The sequence below is a fragment of the Canis lupus genome, chromosome X (assembly GCF_048164855.1).
Source record: "Canis lupus baileyi chromosome X, mCanLup2.hap1, whole genome shotgun sequence".
Classification (NCBI taxonomy): domain Eukaryota; kingdom Metazoa; phylum Chordata; class Mammalia; order Carnivora; family Canidae; genus Canis; species Canis lupus.
Window position 1 is genome coordinate 95,551,858 of NC_132876.1, and position 25,838 is coordinate 95,577,695.

At 37.0% G+C, this 25,838-nt stretch overlaps 1 long non-coding RNA gene across 2 annotated transcripts in view; it reads left to right on the plus strand.

The window, feature by feature from the left end:
• Positions 1 to 1,008: 1,008 nt before the first annotated feature.
• Positions 1,009 to 25,838, plus strand: part of LOC140627332 (uncharacterized) — a 162,092-nt gene continuing 137,262 nt past the window's right edge. For both annotated transcript variants that reach the window (XR_012026139.1, XR_012026138.1), the window contains exons 1-2: positions 1,009 to 1,464; positions 1,567 to 1,883. This is a non-coding gene — a long non-coding RNA (uncharacterized lncRNA). The remainder of the gene's footprint in view (positions 1,465 to 1,566; positions 1,884 to 25,838) is intronic.

Below are 25,838 nucleotides of genomic sequence, written 5' to 3' on the forward strand. Positions count from 1 at the left end.
TATAATAGGTTTTTAAAAATTGGTTCATATTGTTTTGGTTTGTTTTGGTTTTTTCCTCATCTACTAAAATATATCAATGTAGAGTTATAACAAGGGACAATAAACACGTACATATACACAGACACACACCTACAGAAACACAAATAGAATACAAAATACTCAAAACCCTTAGGATCTTTCTAATATTATTCTAAAGTCATTTTTCACATTTCACCCTAAATCTGTGCTTGAACAACTTCATCAGAGAATACCTCTTTATGATGAGATCATGTTTTTTTTTTCTGATTTAATGTCTTATGACAGTAATATAGCTCTTACATTCCCAGAATTGCCTTCCTAAAACTGGTAATTTTTGTTAGTGATATCTAATTGAGTTTTAAAAATGATTAAAACTGTGACTTTATAAATCAGGTGAAGTTGCTCCAACACATGCTATATATGTAATCCATAAATACAAGGTAACAATAAAAGTTTGGGGCTCAAGTAAAGCTCAGATTCAATTTAAAACAATAGTTCATTTTCTAAGAGAATTTCTTTTTTTTTTTTTTAATTTTTATTTATTTGTGATAGTCACAGAGAGAGAGAGAGAGAATGAGGCAGAGACACAGGCAGAGGGAGAAGCAGGCTCCATGCACCGGGAGCCTGACGTGGGATTCGATCCCAGGTCTCCAGGATCACGCCCTGGGCCAAAGGCAGGCGCCAAACCGCTGCACCACCCAGGGATCCCTCTAAGAGAATTTCTACATGTCTTTTGCCTAACTACACAGTGCTAATAAATTCTGTTGTTTGTCTTTGTATATGTGTGTGTGTATTTACTTGTGTTTTACAAGAGAACTAGAAGTGATACAACATTGGTGGAGTTGAACCTCTTTGGATCTCCCAGCATCTGATGATATATGAGAAATTTTGCTTGTTGCCTATGTTACCTCCTAATGTTCTAGATTTATTTGACTGAACATTCTAGCTAGATATTGTTGTTCTTTTTCACTGTTTACTTGTATTCTTCTTTAAGCCAAGATCTAATTAGATGATCCAGCAACATGAACAAAGCTGGACTTTCAGTCTTTGCCATTGTTCAAATAATTATTAATTCAATTAAAATGAAATTATCATCTTAAAAGTCTTCATAACAAGAAAAAAATTTCCGTAACTATGTATGGTGATGGATGTTAATTACACCTATGAAGTGATTATTTTGCAATATATACAAATATCAAATTGTAACAAAACCCAAATTCGTCTGCTTGATGTGCAGGAAAGACAACAACTGAGGTATGGAGTATGCAGGGAGGAAAGGGTTTATTCAAGAGGCAGCATTGGTGGTCCCATTAACTCTTTGGTTACCAGTTTGAAAATCATTATGTTGTACATCTGAAACTAATATAATGTTATATGTCAACTATACCTCAAAAAATTAAGGCATATAAAAAGAAAAACCTGGACCTCAGTACCCTCTGACACCAGGTAACTTTTCTTTTCTTTCTTTCTTTCCTTTTTTTTTTTTAAATATGTTTTATATCCTTGGAGCTGCCTTTCAAAGTAGCTAAAGTTCCTCCCTCTCTACAGGTCTGGGAAACTGCTGGAGACACTCTGGATGTTGGAAGGAGAAAAGCTGATAAAGTTCAAAATTGACTAGACTGTGTCATAGTGGTCATGGAATATCTGTCTAGCTAAAGAGATGTCAGAAGAAAAGATTGAAAATAACCAGATCTTTCATAGGAAGCTTCCCTCCTTCCTCAGTGCTGACAATGGATGTCAAAGCAGATTGACCTGCACTCAGATTCCTGTTTATTAAGAAGTCAATATTCACATTCATGGATAAGAGTATGGATACTAAGCACTTAAAGAAGAGTTTCAACGCTTTGACAAATATCTCTGAGCATGTGAGTACATACACACACACACACACACACACGTATAGTGAAAGCAAGATAGAGAGCAAGCCTCTGTCTTACTGTTTCGCTGTCCTTATTTAGAAGAATGTGAGAAAACCATGTTTTCCTTAACCCTTCATCTGTCCAAAGAACCAGACTTCAGGTTATCTGCTGCAGAATTTAGTACTTAATCACCCTTAATCAACCACTATCCACTATAATCAAATGTCTATTGAGTGCTCACTAAATTCAAGGGGTTTTGATACAACTTTGGGGTTGAATATTACATTTCCATATTTAAGCTTTCTTCTTCCTATATCTTTCATTTGTTATTTAAAATTAATCCTCTTAGTATTGCTCACATTTTGAGTTATCCCTATTGCAAATTTTCTTGACTTGTCTTTCCCACCTCTCACCTACCTGCTTCTAATTTTTGTCCCTCATTTTCTTTACATAAATTCATTCTGCAAAAGTTTTGTCAGGAAGCAACGTGGAATTTAGAATTCTAGAGGTCTATTTCAAAATTATTATTATAATTAATATATTAATACTATTTTATTATAGTTTCTTGAGCTTATGCCATATACCAGACATTGTAAAAAATGCTCTAAATATATTAGCTCATATAATCTCCATAAGAAAAAATATATCATAACAAGGGAATTATTTTTATTTTACCATCAGTTACATAAATATTATTCCTCTAGATCTTTATTTACTCAACTTAATAAACAGTCTTTATGTACATTTTGTATAAAGCAATGTATAAGTTACTGTTAAACAGTGATTGGCCTAATGATCTTTTTCTTAATAAGAAAAACAAATAAGCAGAAAACCACAATTATAATAGCAGATAATAAGTACAGTGGTAGAGATATACTTGGCGTCTCATAAGATAAAGATAGGGATGTCAGGAGAATGTTTTGGAGGACGTAATATGCATTTCTTCTTGAAAGAGGAGTTAACCGGATAGACATGGTTGGTATGGATGTGGCCATGGGAAGTGTATCCCAAGTGAAAGGAAAATAATATTAAAGGTCTTGGAGACATGATACATATGACATTTTCAGGAAATTTGAAGGAAGACAATGAAAGAAGAGAGAACACCAGATCTTGTGCGCTGGTTAACAGCAGTTTCTTTCCCCCTCCCCCTCCAGCTTTATTGAAGTATAATCAACAGAAGACAGTGTGTAAATTTAAGGTGTACAAAGTGATGATTTGATAAACATATATTATGTGAAATGATCACCACGGTAAGTCAGTTAATGAGTTTCTGAAGTTATACAGCCTTGGTACAAATCCAAGTTCTATACATTGTTAACTGTTATTGAGTCTTTTTGAGCCTTAAATTTATATCTGTATAATTGAGATAGTTATAATACTTCTCTTATAAAGTTTTGTTAAGGATTAAATGAGGTAATAGCTTCAGAATTTTTTATAATAGCCTCTGTCATGTAGCAAATGCTATAGGAGTGTTGACTGCTATTATGCTCTACCAAAGAGACTAAACGGATATGCTCAGATTTTTGTTTAACAGAATATCTGTGGAATAACCAAGAAAAATAAACAGTGGGCCTCATAACTGCCCCCCAGTGAGACCAGACCAGTATAGTACATAGGTTAAGAATGTCGCATGCACCAACAAAGATAGAAATGTATGTGTATGGGGAAGAGGAATAGGTGTAGTTTGGGCCTGAATCAGGACATTTATTATATAGAAAAGAAAAATCTGTTCTGAAAAACTAGCTGTGTTGTGGTTCTGCTTACAGAAATAAGAAAAAAAGTAGGAAAAGGTTTTCTTTTGAATATCTTGTAATTCTCTTGTAGAGAATTTATATAACTTTTCAAAAGAAATTAAGATAGGAGGTCCTTAAAAGAAATAGTAAGATTGCAAAAAAAAAAAAAAAAGAAAAAAAAGAAATAGTAAGATTGCTGGTGGTGATGGTGATAATGATGGGGGAGATGGAGAATAGACAAGGAGTTGCTTTTAAAAGTTTGAATGGTTTAAATGAATATTTCTTAAATGCTGAAAGGGAAAGAATTAATAGAGGTTGAGAAAATAAGGATATCTTAATCTCTGCTTGAAGAAGTGAGAACATATAGAATCTAGAACACAGTTAGAAGGATTGTCACAGTCTTAAAGAATACTTCCTTCACTAGGACAGGAAGGAGAACTGGATGTGACTGCAGACATTTTAAGGAGATACACTACTGACACAGTAATCATTAGTCAGAAAGGTAAGCAATGCCTCCAGATGTTTCTTGCTGGGAAATCATCTGTTTAAAATCTGTATGTTGCTTGCCTGAGAAATAAAGGCTACTCACTAAACCTTTCCTAATTCCTCATATAAAACATCCAAAGGGAGGAGGATAGTTTATGAATAGGTTAGACTAAATAAGCTTTGCTTACTTTTAGAAATGGATGAAGGATTCAAATTTTAGTTTATCAGAGTTTTTTCTCTTTTACTCAAATGATTAGAACATTAAACAAACCAATGACTTATTTTGTTTTTCTTCTGCCTTTGCTTGCCACTCAGCTAGAATCTAGAAAGTAAGGAGGCTTGAGTTTGGACACCTGCCATATCATCTACATTTCTGCTTACTTGTTCTCCCTGGGAGCTTCCTGTGGTTAACTCCTATTGTCAGAACCAAGCAAAAATGTCCCTTCTTCAAAGAGATCTTCTAATCTTACAACTGAATCATGACTAGCGTTATATTTATGTGTCTTAAAATAGGCCATTTTTTTGTGTCAAACAATTATCAATATTTATGATTGCATATTGTTGGTATTGTTTCAGTGTTGCTTTCCCACAAGACTGAATTTTGGAAAGATAGGTACAGAGTATATTTTATGTAAGAATATATATTTAGCTTATAGCATGTAACTGGTCACATTTTAAACTTTCAGTAAAATGTGTGTTGAATAAATTAGAGAAGGATTAAAACAGAGTATGGTCTGCTTTGACATGAAGCTATTTAGGCCTACTTTAGGAAAAATGGATCTTTTTTATGTGGTCCATTTTAGTTTACCACACCTCACTGCATTGGGAAATGTGGCTAGGGATTCAAGTTGATAGTCTTACTGTGTGGGCTCTCTCTATAGTTTAGATATTGTTGATAATGCTGCTGTAAACATCAGGATGCATATATCCCTTCAAATCAGTATTTTTGTGTTCTTTGGGTAAATACCTAGAAGTTCAGTTGTTGGATTGTAGGGTAATTCTATTTTTAACATTTTCAGGAACCTCCATACTGTTCTTCAGAGTGGAGTTTGCATTCCCACCAACAGTACAAGAGGGTTCCCCTTTCTCCTCATCCTCCCCAACACCTGTTGTTTCTTTTGTTGTTAATTTTAGCCATCCTGACAGGTGTGAGATGGTATCTCATTGTGGCTTTGATTTGCATTTTCCTTATGATGAATGATGTTGAGCATCTTTTCCTGTGTCTGTTAGACATCTGGACATCTTTTTTGGAAAAGTATATATTCATGTCTTCTGCCCATTTCTTAAGTGGGTTATTTGTTTTTTGGGTGTTGAGTTGTAAATGTTCTTTATAGATTTTGGATATGAACCCTCTATCAGATATGTCATTTGCAAATATCTTCTCCCATTCTGTAGGCTGCCTTTTAGTTTTGTTGACTGTTTCCTTTGCTGTGCAGAAGATTTTTATCTCTATAAAGTCCCAATAGCTTATTTTTGCTTTTGTTTCCCTTGCCTGTGGTGACATGTCTAGTAAGAGGTTGCTCTGGCAGAGGTCAAAGACATTGCTGCCCTTGTTCTCTTCTAGGATTTTGATGGTTTCCTTTCTTACATTAAGGTCTTTCATCCATTTGGGTTTATTTTTGTGTATGGTGTAAGGAAGTGGTCCAGCTTCATTCTTTGGCATATTGCTGTCCAGTTTTCCCAGCACTGTTTGTTGAAGAGTCTTTTTTCCATTAGATATTGTTTCCTGCTTTATTGAAAATGAGTTGACCATAGAGTTGTGGGTCCATTTCTGGGTTTTCTATTCTGTTCCTTTGATCTGTGTGTCTGTTTTTGTGTCAATACCATACTGTCTTCATGACTACAGCTTTGTAATATAGCTTGAAATCTGGAATTGTGATGCCTCCAATTTTGTCTTTTTCAGAATTGCTTTGGCTATTTGTGGTGTTTTTGTGTTTCCATACAAATTTTAGGATTATTTTTTCTAGCTCTGTGAAAAATGCTGCTGGTATTTTGATGGACATTGCACTAAATGTGTAGATTGCTTTGGATAGTATAGACACTTTAACAATGTGTGTTCTTCCATGCACACTGATGTTTATAGTAGCATTGTCAATAATAGCCAAACTATGGAGAGAGTTCAAATGTCCATTGAATGATGAATGGATAAAGAAGATGTGGTATATATACACAACAGAATATCATTAGCCAATCAGAAAGAATGAAATCTTGGAGCTTCAGGTGGCTCAGTCGGTTAAATATCTACCTTCAGCTCAGGTCATGATCTCAGGGTCCTGAGATGGAGCTCCACATCGGGCTTCCTGCTCCATAGAGAGCCTGCTTCTCCCTCTTCTTCCTGCCCGTATTCTATCTCTGTTGCTATCTCTGTATCTCTTAAATAAATAGATAAAAATCTTTAAAAAAAGGAAGAATGAAATCTTGCTATTTGCAATGACATGGATGGTCTAGAGTATATTAAGTGAAATAACTCAATTAGAGAAAGATGAATACCATATGATCTCACTCATATGTGGAATTTAAGAAAGAAAAAAGATGAACATATGAGAAGGGGGAAAAGAAAAAAAGGAGAGAGGAAAACAAGCCCTAGGAGACTCTTATCAATAGAGAATAAACTGAGGTTTAATTGAGGGATGTGGCTGGGGGTTGTGCTAAATGGGTGATGGGTATTAAGGATAGCACTTGTTTTGATGAACACTGGGTCTTCTATGTAAGTGATGAATCACTGAGTTCTACTCCAGAAACCAATATTGCACTGTGCTAACTACCTAAAATTTAAATTTAAAAAATAATTAATAAATGTTTTACAAAAAAAGTCTTACTATAACTTTAAGTTCCCATGGTTTGTTTTACATTTATCTATTTAGAGCACACAATTTCCCTTGCCACCCAAAGATATGGCTGTGGTCCACAGCAAGATTAAGATGATTTTGATTCCTCTTTTTGTAATTCTACCAATAAGCACTGCAATATTACTGTAGGTTGTAAACCATTTGGGGAAAGGAGTAAGTGATTGTAAAAACAATCAGTAAATTTTAGGAGAACATTGGCTATATCTGATTGGAAAATTGAAATGATTTTGATAAATTCGTAAGTTTAATTCTATTTAATTGGATGCTCTCAGCATTTCCCAGTGTCCTTTGTTTTCTTTTTGTAATATAACTTGATTTATTGTTTCTTATTTAAAAACAATGTGTGGGGGAGCATATTTTGCCACCCCAGAATGTGTCTCTGGCATGTGAGTTATTTTAAGCTGATTACTTTTGGGAAACAGAAGATTCAAGACATTTTTCTTTTTTGCCTTTCTCATATTGCCTAAAAGGATTTAGATGGTGGGCCTGCTCCAGGAAGGGAGCTATCACCATAGATAACTATAGTATGATTTAAACTAGATGTAGATAGACAGGGAGGAACTGAGCAAGACCCTTTTGATCAAAGTCCACTCTGTGTTTCATTATTTCTGTATGGCCCACCAAACATTTGTTTACCAAACATTTATTCTTTCCATTCCTCCTGTGAATTGCTTTCATTCCTTTTGAAGCTGCAGACTCTTACTTCTTCTCCTTAGTCCAGAATGACTTATATGCATCATTTTTCCTTTATTTGAAATTTCTCATGTTTATGTAGATTCCCTGTATACATGTAATTACATATGATTTTCACCTGTTAATCTGTTTCATGTCAGTTTACTTCTTAAGACTAGCCAAAAAAACCTTAAAGGTTTCAGGAAAATTTTTCATCTACAAGAATTGTAAGCATCTGATTGCAAAAAGCCTAACTAGCTGAACACTAGACCAGCAGGTAAAGAATTGAACAACAGATTAAAATTAATTTTTGATGTGTAACACATCATCAGTCAGTAGGCACAAAGGCAAGTGATTATTTTTTTTTTTTACTTAATTCAGGAGCGCTAGACTGAAGAACACAAAATACTTTATCTTTGTATTTAAAATTTTCAGAGCACTGTAGGTAAACCTCAAAAATGATAAGTAACTTGGTTTAGAGGCATCAGCTCTGCTAAAATTAAGTCTAAAGTTACTATGAATCTTATAATAAAATTATATCATGCATTTTTAAGCCCTTCCCCATTATAAGGAATAACTCACAAGGCAAGACAAGATTTATTTACATAAAATATAGAAATAATTTCAAGCATACAGAGATTATTTCAGACTTTTGGGTTTCTATGCAGTAATAGCAGCTTCTTAAATCCTAATTTTCCAAACATGCTGCAAAAACCATAGAGATCAACCAGGAAAGAAAATAAAACCGCATAAAACTCATGCCAACAGCATAACTAGAAGTTAAAGAATACTATAACTTGAAATTACATGTAATAGGAAAACTCCCGAAACCAACACAACTGGGCTTTGAAGCCCAGGCTGAAGAGAAGATTCAGGTGAGACTGCTTGCAAATCATGGGCATGCAGCTGGATAAGGCGAGTGCCAGAACACAGATACATTTCTCTTGGAAAAATGAGGTCTTTACTTTGAGTGGGGAAATAGTAAGAACAGGTATGAAACAAGAAGGACCAGAACACTTGCTAGTGAGAATCCAAAGGAAGGAACGTATGAGTGTGGGACCAGTGATGACAATCATAGGAAGATACTCCTTCTGGGGGAAAAGGAGGAGTCCACTCCCTGGACTTTTGAAAATGAAGAGAAAGGGTAAAGTAAAGGGAATTAGAGGTTGTATAGGAAATAAATAATAATACAAAATCCAAATATATAATCGTCTCTTTATTGTCATTCATTAAAGGAACCACACTTCACTATGGTAATCATAGTCTAACTCTAGAACATAATTAGGACAAAAAAGAGTTATATATGATTATAGAGTTTTGACATATTGATTAGCTAGTACCAAGAGCAAAAATAACATTGAGATCTTGGTTTTTATTTTTTTTTAATTTTTTCTTATTTTTTAATGATTTTTTTTATTGGAGTTCAATTTGCCAACATATAGGATAACACCAGTGCTCATCCTACCAAGTGCCCCCTCAGTGCCCATCACCCAGTCACCCCAACCCCCCGCCCACCTCACTTTCCACTACCCCTTGTTCGTTTCCCAGAGTTACGTGTCTCTCATGTTTTGTCATTCTCACTGATATTTTCACTCATTTTCTCTCCTTCCCTTAATTCCCTTTCACTATTTTATATTCCCCAAATGAATGAGACCATATAATGTTTGTCCTTCTCTGATTGACCTATTTTACTCAGCATAATACCCTCCAGTTCCATCCACATCGAAGCAAATGGTGGGTATTTGTCGTTTCTAAAGGCTGAGTAATGTTCCATTGTATACATATACATAGACCACATCTTCTTTATTGATTCATCTGTCGATGGACACCGAGGCTCCTTCCACAGTTTGGCTATTGTGGACATTGCTGCTAGAAACATCGGGGTGCAGGTGTCACAGTCTTTCACTGCATCTCTATCTTTGGGGTAAATCCCCAGCAGTGCAATTGCTGGGTCGTAGGGCAGATCTAATTCTCACTCTGAGAGGAACCTCCACACAGTTGTCCAGAGTGGCTGCACCAGTTCACATTCCCACCAACAGTGCAAGAGGGTTCCCTTTTCTCACATCCTCTCCAACAGTTGTTGTTTCCTGCCTTGTTAATTTTCCCCATTCTCACTGGTGTGAGGTGGTATCTCATTGTGGTTTTGATTTGTATTTCCCTGATGGCCAGTGATGCGGAGCATTTTCTCATGTGCCTGTTGGCCATGTGTATGTCTTCCTCTGTGAAATTTCTGTTCATGCCTTTTGCCCAATTCATGATTGGATTGTTTGTATCTTTGCTGTTGAGTTTAATAAGTTCTTTATAGGTCTTGGATACTAGCCCTTTATCTGATACGTCATTTGCAAATATCTTCTCCCATTATGTAGGTTGTCTTTTAGTTTTGTTGACTATTTCTTTGGCTGTGCAGAAACTTTGTATCTTGATGAAGTCCTAATAGTTCATTTTTGCTTTTGTTTCCCTTGCCTTCATGGATGTATCTTGCAAGAAGTTGCTGTGGCCAAGGTCAAAAAGAGTGTTGCCTGTGTTCTCCTCTAGGATTTGGATGGAATCTTGTCTCACATTTAGATCTTTCATCCATTTTGAGTTTATCTTTGTGTATGGTGTAAGAGAATGGTCTAGTTTCATTCCTCTACATGTGGATGTCCATTTTCCCAGCACCATTTATTGAAGAGACTGTCTTTTTTCCAGTGGATAGTCTTTCATGCTTTGTCAAATATTAGTTGACCATAAAGTTGAGGGTCCACTCTGGATTCTCTATTCTGTTCCATTGATCTATGTGTCTGTTTTTGTGCCAGTACCACACTGTCTTGATGACCACAGCTTTGTAGTACAACCTGAAATCTGGCATTGTGATGCCCCCAGATATGGTTTTCTTTTTTAATATTCCCCTGGCTATTTGGGGTCTTTTCTGATTCCACACAAATCTTAAGATGATTTGCTCCAACTCTCTGAACAAAGTCCATGGAATTTTGGTAGGGGTTGCATTAAATGTGTAAATTGTCCTGGGTAACATTATTATTTTCACAATATTAACTCTTCCAATCCATGAGCATGGAATATTTTTGCATCTCTTTGTGTCTTCCTCAATTTCTTTCAGATGTGTTCTGTAGTTTTTAGGGTATAGATCCTTTACCTCTTTGGTTAGGTTTATTCCTAGGTATCTTATGCTTTTGGGTGCAATTGTCAATGGGATTGACTCCTTAATTTCTCTTTCTCCAGTCTCATTGTTAGTGTAGAGAAGTGCCACTGACTTCTTGGCATTGATTTTGTATCTTGCCACACTGCCAAACTGCTGTATGAGTTCTAGCAATCTTGAGGTGGAGTCTTTTGGGTTTTCTATGTACAGTATCATGCCATCTGCGAAGAGAGAGAGTTTGACTTCTTCGTTGCCAATTTGAATGCCTTTTATTTCTTTTTGTTGCCTGATTGCTGAGGCTAGGACTTCCAGTACTATGTTGAATAGCAGTGGCAAGAGTGGACATCCCTGTCGTGTTCCTGATCTTAGTAGAAAGGCTCCCAGTGTTTCCCCATTGAGAATGATATTTGCTGTGGGCTTTTCCTAGATGGCTTTTAAGATGCTGAGGAATATTCCCTCTATCCCTACACTCTGAAGAGTTTTGATAAGGAATGGATGCTGTATTTTGTCAAATGCTTTCTCTGCATCTATTGAGAGGATCATATGGTTCTTGTTTTTTCTCTTGTTGATATGATCTATCACAGTGATTGCTTTACGAGTGTTGAACCAGCCTTGCCTCCTGGGGATAAATCCCACTTGGTCATGGTGGATAATCTTCTTAATGTACTATTGGATCCTACTGACTGTATCTTTTTGAGAATTTTTGCATCTGTGTTCATCAGAGATATTGCTCTATAGTTCTCCTTTGTTGTGGGGTCTTTGTCTGGTTTTGGAATTAAGGTGATGCTGGCCTCATAGAACGAGTTTGGAAGTACTCCATCTCTTTCTATCTTTCCAAACAGCTTTAGGAGAATAGTTAGGGTTTCTTCTTTAAACGTTTGATAGAATTCCCCAAGGAAGCCATCTGTCCCTGGACTTTTGTGTCTTGGGAGGTTTTTGATGACTGCTTCAATTTCTTCCCTGGTTATCTGCCTGTTCTGGTTTTTCTATTTCTTCCCGTTCCAGTTTTGCTACTTTGTGATTTTCCAGAAATGTGTCCATTTCTTCTAGATTGCCTAATTTATTGGTGTATAGTTGCTCATAATATGTTTTTACAATCGTTTGTATTTCCTTGGTATTGGTGGTGATATCTCCTTTCTCATTCATGATTTTATTAATTATAGTCTTTTCTGTCTCCTTCTTAATAAGGCTGGCTAATGGTTTATCTATCTTATTATTCTTTCAAAGAACCAACTCCTGGTTTTGTTGATCTGTTCCACAGTTCTTCTGGTCTCTATTTCATTGACTTCTGCTAAAATCTTTATTAACTCTCTTCTTCTACTGGGTGAAGGTTTCATTTGCTGATCCTTCTCTAGCTCCTTTAGGTCCAAGGTTAGCTTTTGTATTTGAGTTCTTTCCAGTTTTTGGATGGATACTTGTATTGCTTTTGCTGTATCCCAAAGATTTTGAATGGTTGTATCTTCATTCTCATTAGTTTCCATGAATCTTTTTAATTCTTCTAAAATTTAATGGTTGACCCTTTCATCTTTTAGCAGGATGGTCTTTAACCTCCACATGTTTGAATTTCTTCCAGATTTCTTCTTTTGATTGAGTTCTAGTTTCAAATCATTATGATCTGAAAATATGCAGGGGACAATACCAATCTTTTGGTATCAGTTCAGACCTGATTTGTGACCCAGTATGTGGTCTATTCTGGAGAAAGTTCCATCTACACTTAAGAAGAATGTGTATTCAGTTGCATTTGGATATAAAGTTCTGTAGATATCTGTGAAATCCATCTGGTCCAGTGTATCATTTAAAGCTCTTGTTTCTTTGGAGATGTTGTGCTTAGAATAACTGTCAATTGTAGAAGGTGCTACATTCAAGTCACCAAGTATAAGTGTATTATTATCTAAGTGTGTCTTAACTTTCGTTATTAATTGATTGATATACTTGGTGGTTCCCACATTCAGGGCATAAATATTGATGATTGTTAGGTCCTCTTGTTGGATAGATCCTTTAAGTATGATATAGTGTCCCTCTTCATCTCTTACTACAGTCTTTGGGATAAACTTTAGTTTATCTGATAAGAAGATGGGTACCCCTGCTTTCTTTTGAGGACCATTTGAATGGTAAATGGTTCTCCAACCTTTTACTTTCAGGCTGTAGGTGTCCTTAGGTCTAAAATGAGGCTCTTGTAGACAGCAAATAGATGAATCTTTCTTTTTTATCCAGTCTGAAACCCTGTGCCTTTTGATGGGATCTTTAAGCCCATTCACATTCAGAGTTACTAGTGAATGATATGAATTTAGTGTCATCATAATACCTATTCAGTCCTTGTTTTTGTGGGTTGTTTCCTTGGATTTCCTCTTTCTTTTCCAGAGTCCTCCTTAATATTTCTTGCAGAGCCGGTTTGGTGGTCACATATTGTTTCAGTTGCTGGCTATCTTGGAAGCTCTTTAGCTCTCCTTCTGTTCTGAATGAGAGCCTTGCTGGATAGAGTATTCTTGGCTGCATGTTTTTCTCATTTAGGACCCTGAATATATCCTGTTAGCCCTTTCTGGCCTGCCAGATCTCTGTGGAGAGGTCTGCTATTTCTAGTACTTCTCCCCATAAAGATGAGGGATTTCTTGTCTCTTGCTGCTTTAAGGATCTTCTCTTTATCTTTGGAATTTGCAAGTTTCACTATGAAATGTCGAAGTATTGAATGGTTTTTATTGATTTTGGGGGGGGTGTCTCTCTATCTCCTGGATCTGAATGCCTGTTTCCCTCCCCAAGTTAAGGAAGTTCACAGATATGATTTGTTCAAATACACTTTCTGGTCCTCTGTCCCTTTCAGCACCCTCTGGAACCCCAATTAAATGTAGATTTTTCCTTCTGAGACTGTCGTTTATTTCCCTTAATCTTTCCCTCATGATCTTTTGTTTTTCTCTTTTTTCCTCAGCTTTCTTCCTTGCCATCAACTTGTCTTCTATGTCACTCACTCGTTCTTCTACCTCTTTAACCCTCATTGTTAGGACCTCCAGTTTGGATTGCATCTCATTTAATTGATTTTTAATTTTGGTCTGATTATATCTAAATTCTGCAGTCATGAAGTCTCTTGAATCCTTTATGCTTTTTTCTAGAGCCACCAGTAGCTTTATAATTGCGCTTCTGAATTGGCTTTCTGTCGTTGAATTGTAATCCAAATTCTGTAACTCTGTGGGAGAGAGTACTGATTCTGATTCTTTTGTGGTGAGTTCTTCCTTTCAGTCATTTTGCTCAGTGCAAAGTGGCTAAAAACAAGTTGTATTGGAAAAAGGAGAAAAAGAGAAAAGAAAACAAATGGGCGGGGGACAAACAAAAAACAAGGAGGGGTATCCTCTGATTCTATATACTGTACATCCCTAGACTTCCCCTGGAGCTTTCCAGTGCTGCTTGGTCAAGAACTTGCTCTTCCCCTTTCTTTCCAGCTGGTCTTCTGGGGGAGCGGCTCCTGTGCTGATTCTCAGGTGTGTGCACCTGGGGAGCTGCCTCGTCCCCTGCCAGTTGCAGGGCTCAGTGGGAGCTGTTTATCCTATGAGGCCCCTGCTCTCTTGCAGCCCCACTCAGCCCCAGGTACAAGGTGACACCTGAAGGAACAACAACAGTGGTGGCGGCCAGCTCCCTGGCCCTCGAGTCAGCTACCGCAGTAACTACCTCAGCTCCCAGTCTGCAGGGGCCTGGATGCTCCAGGGGCGGGGGCGCTGATCTGCACAGCTCGGGGTCACTCTGGCGGCAGGAGCGTCATTGCTGCCCTGTGTCCTCCCAGCCTCTGCCTGTCCCGGGGGGAGCACCAGATCCTGGGCTGCGTCCTCCAGTGCCCTGGGCTCCAGGGCCTGCGCTGCTGGAATTGCACCCCCAGGGCGCACAACCCCCTCCGCGTGGAGCCGCTGCTTGAGCCGCTGCCTGAGCTGCTCCTGGGGACCCGCCGCGTTCGCCTCAGGCCTTTAGGGAGCTCAGCCTGCAGTGTGTGGTGCGTTCTCCCTTGGAACACACCTCCTCGGTTAGTGACGGGGAACCTGGGGGCTCCACTACCCCTCCTGGGATTGTGCCAGAGTTCTCTGCGAGCGCCTTTCCGTCCGGGAATATTGGTAAAGTTCCTGCTTCTCCGGGGCTGGACTTTCCTGCCCAGAGGCTCTCGCCGCCTGGCCTTAGCCCGGCTCCTTGCGGGGGCCCTCCCCAACTGGATGCTTTTTTATTTCTTTATTTTTTTCCGTCTTCCTACCTTGATAGAAACAGGAACTCTTCTCGCTGTAGCATTCCAGCTGTTCTCTCTTTAAATCTCAGGCCAAATTCGTAGGTTTGCAGGATGATTCGAAAGTTATTTAGGTAAGTTGGTGGGGACAGGTGACTTGGGGACCCTACTCTTCCTCCATCTTGCCCCGCCTCAGTGAGATCTTGGTTTTTAAAAGTCATTTTCACTCCTTAAAGATATGGCTGATTATAGGAAAGGTCAGAGATAGTACAACTTGAACAAGCAAAAAGGAAGTACTCAAACACAAGTGACACCATATCAAAAGGATTCAGGATTTACCTTCAGCATGAGTCCAATGGATAAGTTTGGTACAATCTGATGATTAAAGAGAATAATGGTAATAATGTATTATACTGCATTCAATATAATGAAGAATATAATAAATATTCATAATTATTTTGAAAAGAGAAAAGATACAAAAACTAGTAAATTATCTCTTAAAACACAGGAATTGAGGTTATACCAAATGATCTCAGCAAATAAATGTAGAAAGAATTTCAGAATTAGAAACTCACTATTTTGTAACCCCTGATGTAATAATTTATTCAGAGAGGGATCAATAGCTGAAACCATATTGTAAAAAACTGGAAAGAACAGGATATTCACAATCCCTCAGATTACTTACTAATTACAAATGGAAAATATGCCTTTACAACTGAGAGATTGGTGGTCACATCATAAATCACTGATAGCATGATGACCTGACATTATGTGCCTATTGATGAGATGCACAAGAAGTTACACAATATCACCTATATTGTATCCTTGCCAGATATATTTTACCTGAATCTAAATATAGCATTCAGATGAATATTGGATGTGTTTCATATTGAAGAACTGTAAAGGCCTTGACTCTGTAAAGGATTTAGTGCCTTTAAAAGTAGAGGGCAGCAGATAAACTCTTTTAGATCATGGAAGACTAAAGAGCCATCATAGCAAAATACAATGGTTGAATTGGATTGAATCCTAGGGAAAACAGCAGCTAAAAAGTACACTTTAGAGAAAATGAAGAATGTTTTAGTATTGTGGGAGAGGAAAGATAATTTTCCCTCTGCTCTTCTAGGTTCTTGGGTAAAACCCTCCTCCCCTCAGTATAATAACAGATTAACAGGAGAAACATGAACAGAAGTTTATTTATTTATTTATTTATTTATTTATTTATTTATTTATTTAGAACAGAAGTTTAATAGCATACATACCTCCTGTATGCATGGAAGATACCCAGGAAAACTGAGTAACTATCTAAAATGGCCCAAGCCAGTACCTTAAGTAACATCTCCAGCTAAAGACAAAAGATGTTAGGGTAAGGAGGAGGCCAATTAAGGGAGGTTATCAGGAAAAGCACAGTAAACAAGGGTAAGGTTGATATGCAGATTTAAGTTATTGCCTTTTCCATTTGTTAAGAGTTTCTAGAGATTTAGAGTCATTCTTCTACTCATATGGGGAAACACCTTTACAAATGGAAATTTGTAACTGAATCAAATGAGATTTCATCCACCCAATGCATAACAGGCCGATGGGGGAAAAGAACCTGACACTGAGATTTTGCAGTGAAGAAAGGCTATTTATTGGTGCAGTGCCATCCAGGAGAATGAGGAGCTTATGTTCAAAGTCCCAAATTCCCTAATAATAGCTTACAAGTAAGGTTTTTGTTTTGTTTTTAAGTAGGCTCCATGCCCAACATGGACCCTCAAATCATAGCCCTCAAATCAAGTCACATGCTCCACTAACTGGATCAGCCAGTCACTCCCAATTGAGGGTTTTTAAAGGCAATATTTAGAGTTAAGGTCCTTGGGTGTAGTGACTTTCAATGATTGGTGGAGAATGAAGTTGTGTTTTTGAAGTGTTATCTTCTGTTCTTTAGCCCCAGCATGTCTAGAGGATCTGTTCCACTTTAAAGATGATAGCTCTGAAAAACATCTCTATTCTAACAGAGAGTTAATAAAATGTATATTCTGGCAATACATCCTGTGACTGCTATCAATAGTAATTTATTACATTTAAGTGATTGTGTACATATTCCTTATTTATTACTACCAATTATTTTAAACAACACATACCTAAAATTCTACCACAAAGATCAGTGTGGCTTTTCTATAGTTTAACAAGTCTGACTTATATTCCATTCTCTAGTAGTATTTTTCCCAGACATTTTCAGATTTCTCTAATAAATGTAAATGTCCCTTACAAAAAGGGTAACTTTTACTTGGTTATCAGAGCTTCTTCTGTATCTGCTATTTCTAAAAAATAATCAGCCTAAAATAATCTATATTCCAAAAAGGTAAATTTGGGGGTGGCAAATTCTGTTTCCCTTCAGTATAACGGTGAATGGAATTGAATTAATGTTAATTTTCTTAAGTGTGGTAATGGTGATACGAGTTTTTTAATACAGGGAGAGATATGATGAAGCATTTAGAGGTGAAATATGATATCCTCAGGCTAATTTCACTTTGATGAAAGAGGTGTATATGGGCATGTGTGTCTGTGTGTTTGTGTGGAGACAGAGAGATGGAACTGGCATGGTGATTCATTAATAATTAGTATATTTGTTCATTATACTGGCCTTTCAATTTTTCTTTAGGTTTGAAACTTTCCCCTCATAATGTGAAAAATAAAATATAAATAGATCATTTGCTTTAAATACTTATAGACATTGTCAACTGTATGTATATTTATGAAACATTATAAAATTTAAAAATTTCATCTCTTTTCCATAAATAATTGTATACTGAAGATCCATGGAGCATCAATTTGAAGGAAATGCTGTATGCATGATTATCAAGAGTGTTGTATATAGTGACCATTAGCTTGTGATTTTTTGTTATGGTTATAGGCTATTCTCAGAATCTCTCCATGGACTCAGAGGATATTCTGATGTCAGCACTCAGTTTTTCTCTTGTATCCACAAATTAAGTGTATGGAAATCATAGTTGACTATTTTTGAGGAAGAAGAATTTTACTTGTACACTTTTAGGTCCTTTGGCTGCTCTAATAATCAAAATAACATAAGGCAGACTAACAGAACAACAAATTTAATTACATATGTATGAAGTCCTCCATAAGAATATGAGATCTAAAGACAAGCTGGACAGTTGAGGCTTATATGCCATCTTGAGCTAAGGAATAGGAGAGACCTGGGACTTCAAAGGGACATTCAAAGGGGCTTCAAAGGGACTTCAAAGACACATGTATAGTAATTAGATGTTTGCCCTGAAGATATGTCATTTAGCCAAAAATTTATCTTTTGGTGATAACTCAATTTTTGTACTGGGCCCCCTGTCTGAGTTCTTTTAGATAGCTTAAGAAGAGGTAAAAATGTTTCTTGGGTCTACTAGGTCTTAATTGCTTTCAGCTCAAAATAGTCCATATGCCAAAGTGGCACATTGTGGGCGAGACTTGTTCTGAACCCCTGGACTATGACAGAAAGTTTGACTTAGAATAGATGTTTAAGAAAGGTTGACAATATTTTTAAGGGAGGGTAGTAAAATTAGTCCTAGAATAGATTAATGCCTATGAATTTGGAATTTTTTTGTCTTAAGACCGTAAATATTTTATGAATGTCAAGGGATTGTTGTATAATGTGTTACTCAAGTTGAACTAACTATAGCATATGGATGTTCATATGTTATTTCATTTCTGTTTTGTTCCCTGTATACTATGAAATCTCATTATGAGGATATTTGATAATAGATTTTACTCAATCTCACAATAATATTGGGCTTAAAATTCTGTTTATATTCTATGAAATATTGAAGTTTATAAATAAAATACATCACTTTTAGAAATCATAACCAAATCAGATATACAGAATGTAATGCAATTTATATTAAATGACCTGGTTAGAAGGATACTAGCAAGACCAAGTAACCAGAAAGAAAAAAAAATGCAATGAAAACTATTACGTTGTATTTTCAGTTTCATTGTTAATGCATGTATTTCCTACTTTTCTTTGAAAAAGAAATTAAAATGTTATTCTTAAGCTTTGCATACTTGAGAAATCTATTTTTCTATGCCATTCTGTGGCCTACCTTATAGTAGTATCTCAAGTGCAATTCTGATAGCATTTATGCTGTCATAACAATTGTGCATCTATTTTCATCTGTGCTATGAATTATACTTAGATTAATAGACTGCATACTGCATACTTAATAGTTTCCCCATATGTTTCATATAATTGTGTGTCAGTACTTTATTCATAAATGCTTTGCTTCCACCAGTGTTCTAAAATGGCAAGGTCACTATAGAAGTGTTTATTTGCAAAAATATATCTAGAGGATTCATGTGTGGGGAAGGAAAAATAATTTTCCTTTTACCCTTTTAGGTTTTTGGCTGGTCTAATAATAAAATTTGCAAGACAGATTAACAGAAAAGCAAACAAAAGTTTAATAACATGTATACCTTTTGTATACATGTGAGAGACCAGGAAATCCAACTCCCCAAAATGGCCAAAGCCATGGCCTTAAATAGTATCTTCTACTAAAGACAAAAGATGCTTGGGGTCAGGAACCACTTGGGAGATTTCTAGAAAAAGCACAGTAAACAAGAATAAGTTCATTATGTAGATTTAAGTCCTTGTCTTCTCCATTGATAGGAGTTTCTAGAGATTGAGTCATCCTCCTGTTTCTGGTACAGCAAAGGAGACACCCTTCCAATTGGAATTTCCCTTATACATGTAAATGACTCTTGTAAGAATAACTTCTACTACATTTTCAGAGCTTCTCTCATATCTGTAGTTTCTTAAAAATAACGAATGAAGGATAGTTGGAAGAAAGGCAGGCAGGGACCAGCCCTCCTCCTCCACCAAGAAGAAACCAATCTTAAAAGTATTTTATACCACCTTGGAAGGAGCCCTCCACTCTTTTCCATGTGAATGGACAGAAACCTGACTGGGTGATAGGTGCATGGAGGGTTAATCAGATTAAGACAGCCCACACCAAAGAACCCATAAAACCCCCTAGTACTACCTCGGCAATTCTCTCAGGTCCCCTACCTTTTGGGGAGCTTTGTACTATCGCTCAATAAACTTTACTTTGCTGTCCACCACTTTTCATTTGGTCTACCTCTTCATTCTTCCAAGTGGGGTGATCAAGAATCAGGCACTAAAAGAAAAATCCTGCAACATAACCAGCTTAAAGTAATCACTATGACAAAGAGGTCTATCTTAGGGTAGCAAAATTTGATCCCCTTAAATTTGTAAATACTGTTTTTACACCTTTTAATTTTGAGGTACTCTGTAAAATATTACAGTTTGCATTGGTTCAGTTCTTGGAAGGAAAATATGTGTTTTAGTGAGAAGCTTATATTTATCATAATGGGTTTAGTTTGCAAAGTATATTCATGTGCATTATTCATGTCAACAAATGTTTGATGTGTACATAACTATGTTCCATATGCAAGATTATATACTAGAGAAAAATTAGAAGAAGGAGGAGGAAGAGAGGAGAAGCCATGATCCAAGACTGAAGGAGGTAATAAAGGACAGATTCATGACAATTTTTTTAACTTTTACTAATTATAAATCAGTCTTACAAAAATCAACAAAGAATCACTAGTCTATCCAAAAGCCAGATTCAAGGGGTTATTTTTTCATATTTGATTGGTATCCTTTTGTTTTAAAATAAAGTACTGGCAGTATACTGAGAGCCCTCGAAGTCCACGACATTTCCTTTCCAGCTCAAAGCTACTACCTAAAGTTTCACTATACTCTTCCATCTATATTTTTATTAATCTAAGTATTTGTTTTCAGTTTAAAATGATATCCTAGGGGAGGAAGGGCAAGATGGCAGAAGAGGAGGGGTCCTCAATTCACTTGGTCCCACAAACTTACCTAGAAAACTTTAAAAACTTCCTGAACCTATGAATTCGACCTGAGATTTAAAGAGAGAACAGCTGGAATGCTACAGAGAGAAAAGTTTTCCCTTCTAACAAGGTAGGAAGGCAGAAAAAAAGTTAATAAATAAAAAGAATAAGTGGGGGAGGGGAACTGTGAGAAGACAGGCTAAAGTGGAGCAGCAAAATCTTCCAGGACAGGAAAGCCCAGCCATGGAGAAGCAGGAACTTTAAAAATCCATGCCGGAATTTTCCCTGATGGAAACGTGCTTAGCAGGGAAGTTGGATGAAATCCCAGGAGGAGCAGTGAAGCCTCAAGATACCTACAGTTACTGTAAGAAGAGGGATGCCCTGGGGGAAAGCTCACCATAAACCATGGGCCGATATCAGTAAAGGGCTGGAGTGCCACAGCCCTCCAGGGCATTTGGTCAAAGCCAGTTGGTTAGGTGGGCCTGCTCTGGACGTAGGTGGCTTTACTCAGTTCCCTTCAGGAGAAGTGGTCCCCCAGGAGCACGGATCCAGTGGCACAGAGATCCAGATCCCAGGGCGCCCTAGGGGACAAAGCCGGTGATCCTGCATTCCCCCTGAGACAGGTGGAAGCGGGGAGGGCACAGGACAGAAAGAAGTCTCCTGCTACTGGGCGCCCTGCAAACTGTGAAGATCAGTGCACCATTCAAATGGCTCTCAAAAGAAATCTAGGGTAGTAATCCTCATATCAGATAAATTAAAGTTTATCCCAAAGATTGTAGTAAGAGGTGAATATATCATTCTTAAAGGGTCTATCCAACAAGAAGACCTAACAATCATGAATATTTATGCCCCTAATGTGGGAGCTGCCAAGGTATATCAATTAATAACCAAAGTAAAGACATACTTAGATAATAGTACACTAATAGTAGGAGACTTCAACACTCACTTTCTGCAAATGACAGATATTCTAAGTACAACGTCAATAAAGAAACAAGGGCCTTAAATGGGACAATGGTCCAAAGAGATTTCACAGATATATACAGAAATTTCCACCCGAATGCAATGGAATACACATTCTTCTCAAGTGCACGTGGAACTTTCTCTAGACCACATACTACGTCACAAATCAGGTCGCAACTGATATCAAAAGATTGGGGTCATCCCCTGTATATTTTCAGACCACAAAGCTTTGAAACTAGAACTAAATAACAAGAAGAATTTTGGAAGAAATTCAAACACGTGGAGGTTAAAGACCATCCTGCTAAAAGATGAAAGGGTAAACCAGGAAATTAGAGAAGAACTAAAAAGATTCATGGAAACTAATGAAAATGAAGATACAACCATTCAAAACCTTTGGGATACAGCAACAGCAGTCCTAAGAGGGAAATATATTGCAATACAAGCATCCTTCGAAAAATTGGAAAAAACTCAAATACACAAGGTAACCTCACACCAAGAGGAACTGGAGAAAGAACAGGAAATAAAACCTACACCAAGCAGTAGAATAGAGATAATAAAGATTCGAACAGAACTCAATGAAATAGAGACCAGAAGAACTGTGGAACACATCAACAAAACCAGGAGTTGGTTCTTTGAAATAATTAAGAAGATACATAAATCCCTAGCCAGCCTTATTAACAAGAAAAGAGAAAAGCTCAAATTAATAAAATCACGAATGAAAGAGATCACCACCAATACCAAGGAAATACAAACGATTTTAAAAATGTATTATGAGCAGCTATATAGCAACAAATTAGGCAACCTAGAAGAAATGTATGCATTTCTGGAAACCCACAAATCACCAAAACTGGTCCAGGAAGAAACAGAAAACCTGAGCAGGCTGATAACCAGGGAGGAAATTGGAGCAGTCATCAAAAAACCTCCCAAGACACAAAAGTCCAGGGCCAGATGACTGCCCAGGGGATTTCTATCAAATATTTAAAGAAGAAACAATACCTATTCTACTAAAGCTGTTCTGAAAAGATAGAAAGGGCAGGAATATTTCCAAACTCCTTTTGTGAGGCCAGCATCACCTTAATACCAAAACCAAACAGAGACTGCACCAAAAAGAATTATAGACCAATATCCCTGTTGAAGACAGATGCAAAAATTCTCAACAAGAGATTAGCCAATAGGATCCAACAGTACATTAAAAAGATGATTCACCATGACCAAGTGGGATTTATCCCCGGGACACAAGGCTGATTCAACACTTGTAAAGCAATCAATGTGATAGATCCTATCAACAAGAGAAAAAACAAGAACCAATGATCCTCTCAATAGATGCAGAGAAAGCATTTGAAAAATACAGCATCCATTCCTGATCAAAACTCTTCAGAGTGTAGGGATAGAGGGAACATTCCTCATCATCTTAAAAGCCATCTACGAAAAGCCCCAGCAAATATCATTCTCAATGGGGAAGCACTGGGAGCCTTTCCCCTAAGATCAGGAACATGACAGGGATGTCCACTCTCGCCACTGCTATTCAACATAGTACTGGAAGTCCTAGCCTCAGCAATCGGGCAACAAAAAGACATAAAAGGCATTCAAATTGGCAAAGAAAAGTCAAACTCTTCTCACTGTAGCATTCCAACTGTTCTCTCTTTAAATCTCAGACTGAATTCGTAGGTTTTCGGGATGATTTGAAAGTTAGCTAGGTAAGTTGGTGGGGATAGGTGACTTGGGGACCCTACTCTTCTTGTCCTGCCTCCAGAATGTTTTAATTTTAAAAAATGTATATTTAAGCTAGAGAAATTTCTTCCAATGGACTCTTGGCATTCCCTTCCAGAAATGTTTTATTTTTTTTTGCCTTGCATCACATTATGCTTTTATGATTACCTTTTTACCTCTCTTTTTTCTATCTTGACTATCTTTGTTATCTCCTTTATGTCTGTCTATAATTGCTCCTTTTCCAAGGGATTCCATCCCTTTCCTTCCTCCATTATTACTAAACATAATTTTACAGTCAATACTTTGCACTTCTTTGACTGCAATTAGCATCTTTGTTTTAATTTTAGAAGCTTACTTGATATTCCATAATAGCCAGCTAAACATTGCCACTAAAATATGACTGACATCTCAAATCTCAGAGATCCCAGCTGAATTGTCTTCTGTTCCTCTACCATGACAAACCAGTTATAATACATTTCTTGTATCACTGGATCTTCCCAATATCCATTCAGTCATCTAAATAAGAAATTTGAGGTCATCTCTAAATTATCCAAGCAGCCGCCAAATTTCATTCTACTTCTTTAATACTATGTACTTGAATCTGTATACTTCCACATATCAATCGACACACATACTTGAGGTCTTTATACTTTTTTTATACAATTAATGCCACAACTCTTTAAGTGGGACAATCTAACCTTTCCACAATCTGTTCTGCACTTCCCTGCTGGCATGACCATTCTAGAAATTGAATAATTTTATTCTTATTACTAAAATCACATCAACTGTGCATTGCTTAGAAGGTCTAGTTAGCCTTCATCATGATATACTGAAACCATTTGTTACCTCTTTGGCCTCCTCTCTTAATATTTTGCTAATGTGTTAGTTAAACCTTTTCCTCTTGTACCCCAGTATGTGATGATTCAGTCACAGTGTACTGCTTACTGATCCCTGAACTTTCAGCTCTGTTATGCATCTCCACTCTTGCATGCAATGCTTATTTTGCTTAGAATAAAATTAATGACCTCATTTTATTGGTTAATTACTACTAGTACTACTGGGTACAACTCAGATATCACCTAACTTTTGGAGTTTTGACATATTAACGTAGATTGCTCCTTCTAGGACATTCCATTATACCTTGTATCTGGAAGATATTAGGGCATTCATCTATAAGAATATCCATCACACAGATTGTCAGTATATATATATATATATATATATATATATATATATATATATACCTGCCTTCTTTAAAATTCAATACATTTCTTAATCATAAGTGCTATTTTCTTTTTTTTTGTATATTTTTTTATTGGAGTTCAATTTGCCAACATATAGCGTAACACCTAGTGCTCATCCCATCAAGTGCCCTCCTCCGTGCCTGTCACCCAGCCACCCCAACCCCTGCCCACCTCCCTTTCCACCACTCCTTGTTCGTTTCCCAGAGCTAGGAGTCCCTAATGTTCTGTCACCCTCACTGACATTTCCCACTCATCCTCTCCTTTCCCCCTTTATTCTCTTTTACTATTCTTTATATTCCCCAAATGATTGAGACCATATAATGTTTGTCCTTCTCCTATTGACTTATTTCACTCAGCATAATACCCTCCAGTTCCATCCATGTCGAAGCAAATGGTGGGTATTTGTCATTTCTAATGGCTGAGGAATATTCCATTGTATACATAGACCACAGCTTCTTTATCCATTCATCTTTCAAAGGACACCAAAGTTCCTTCCACAGTTTGACTATTGTGGACATTGCTTCTATAAACATTGGGGTGCAGGTGTCGCAGTCTTTCACTGCATCTGTATCTTTGGGGTAAATATCCAGCAGTGCAATTGCTGGGTCGTAGGGTAGCTCTATTTTTAACTCTTTGAGGAACCTGCACACAGTTTTCCAGAGTGTCTGTACCAGTTCATATTCCTACCAGCAGTGTAAGAGGGTTCCCCTTTTTCACATCCTCTCCAACATTTATTGTTTCATGTCTTCTTAATTTTCCCCATTCTCACTGGTGTGAGGTGGTATCTCATTGTGTTTTTTTTTTCATTGTGGTTTTGATTTGTAGTTCCCTGATGGCAAGTGATGCGGAGCATTTTCTCATGTGCGTGTTGGCCATGTCTATGTCTTCCTCTGTGAGATTTCTGTTCATGTCTTTTGCCCATTTCGTGATTGGATCATTTGTTTCTTTGCTGTTGAGTTTAATAAGTTCTTTTTTTTCTTAATCACAATCCTATCATCCTGTGCATCAGACCTGGCACATTTTGGGTAAATATATATGTGTTGAATGCATGAAATAATGATTTGGAAAAGTTTTGGCAGATATTATAACTTAACAGGCAAGAAATACTACACAGATA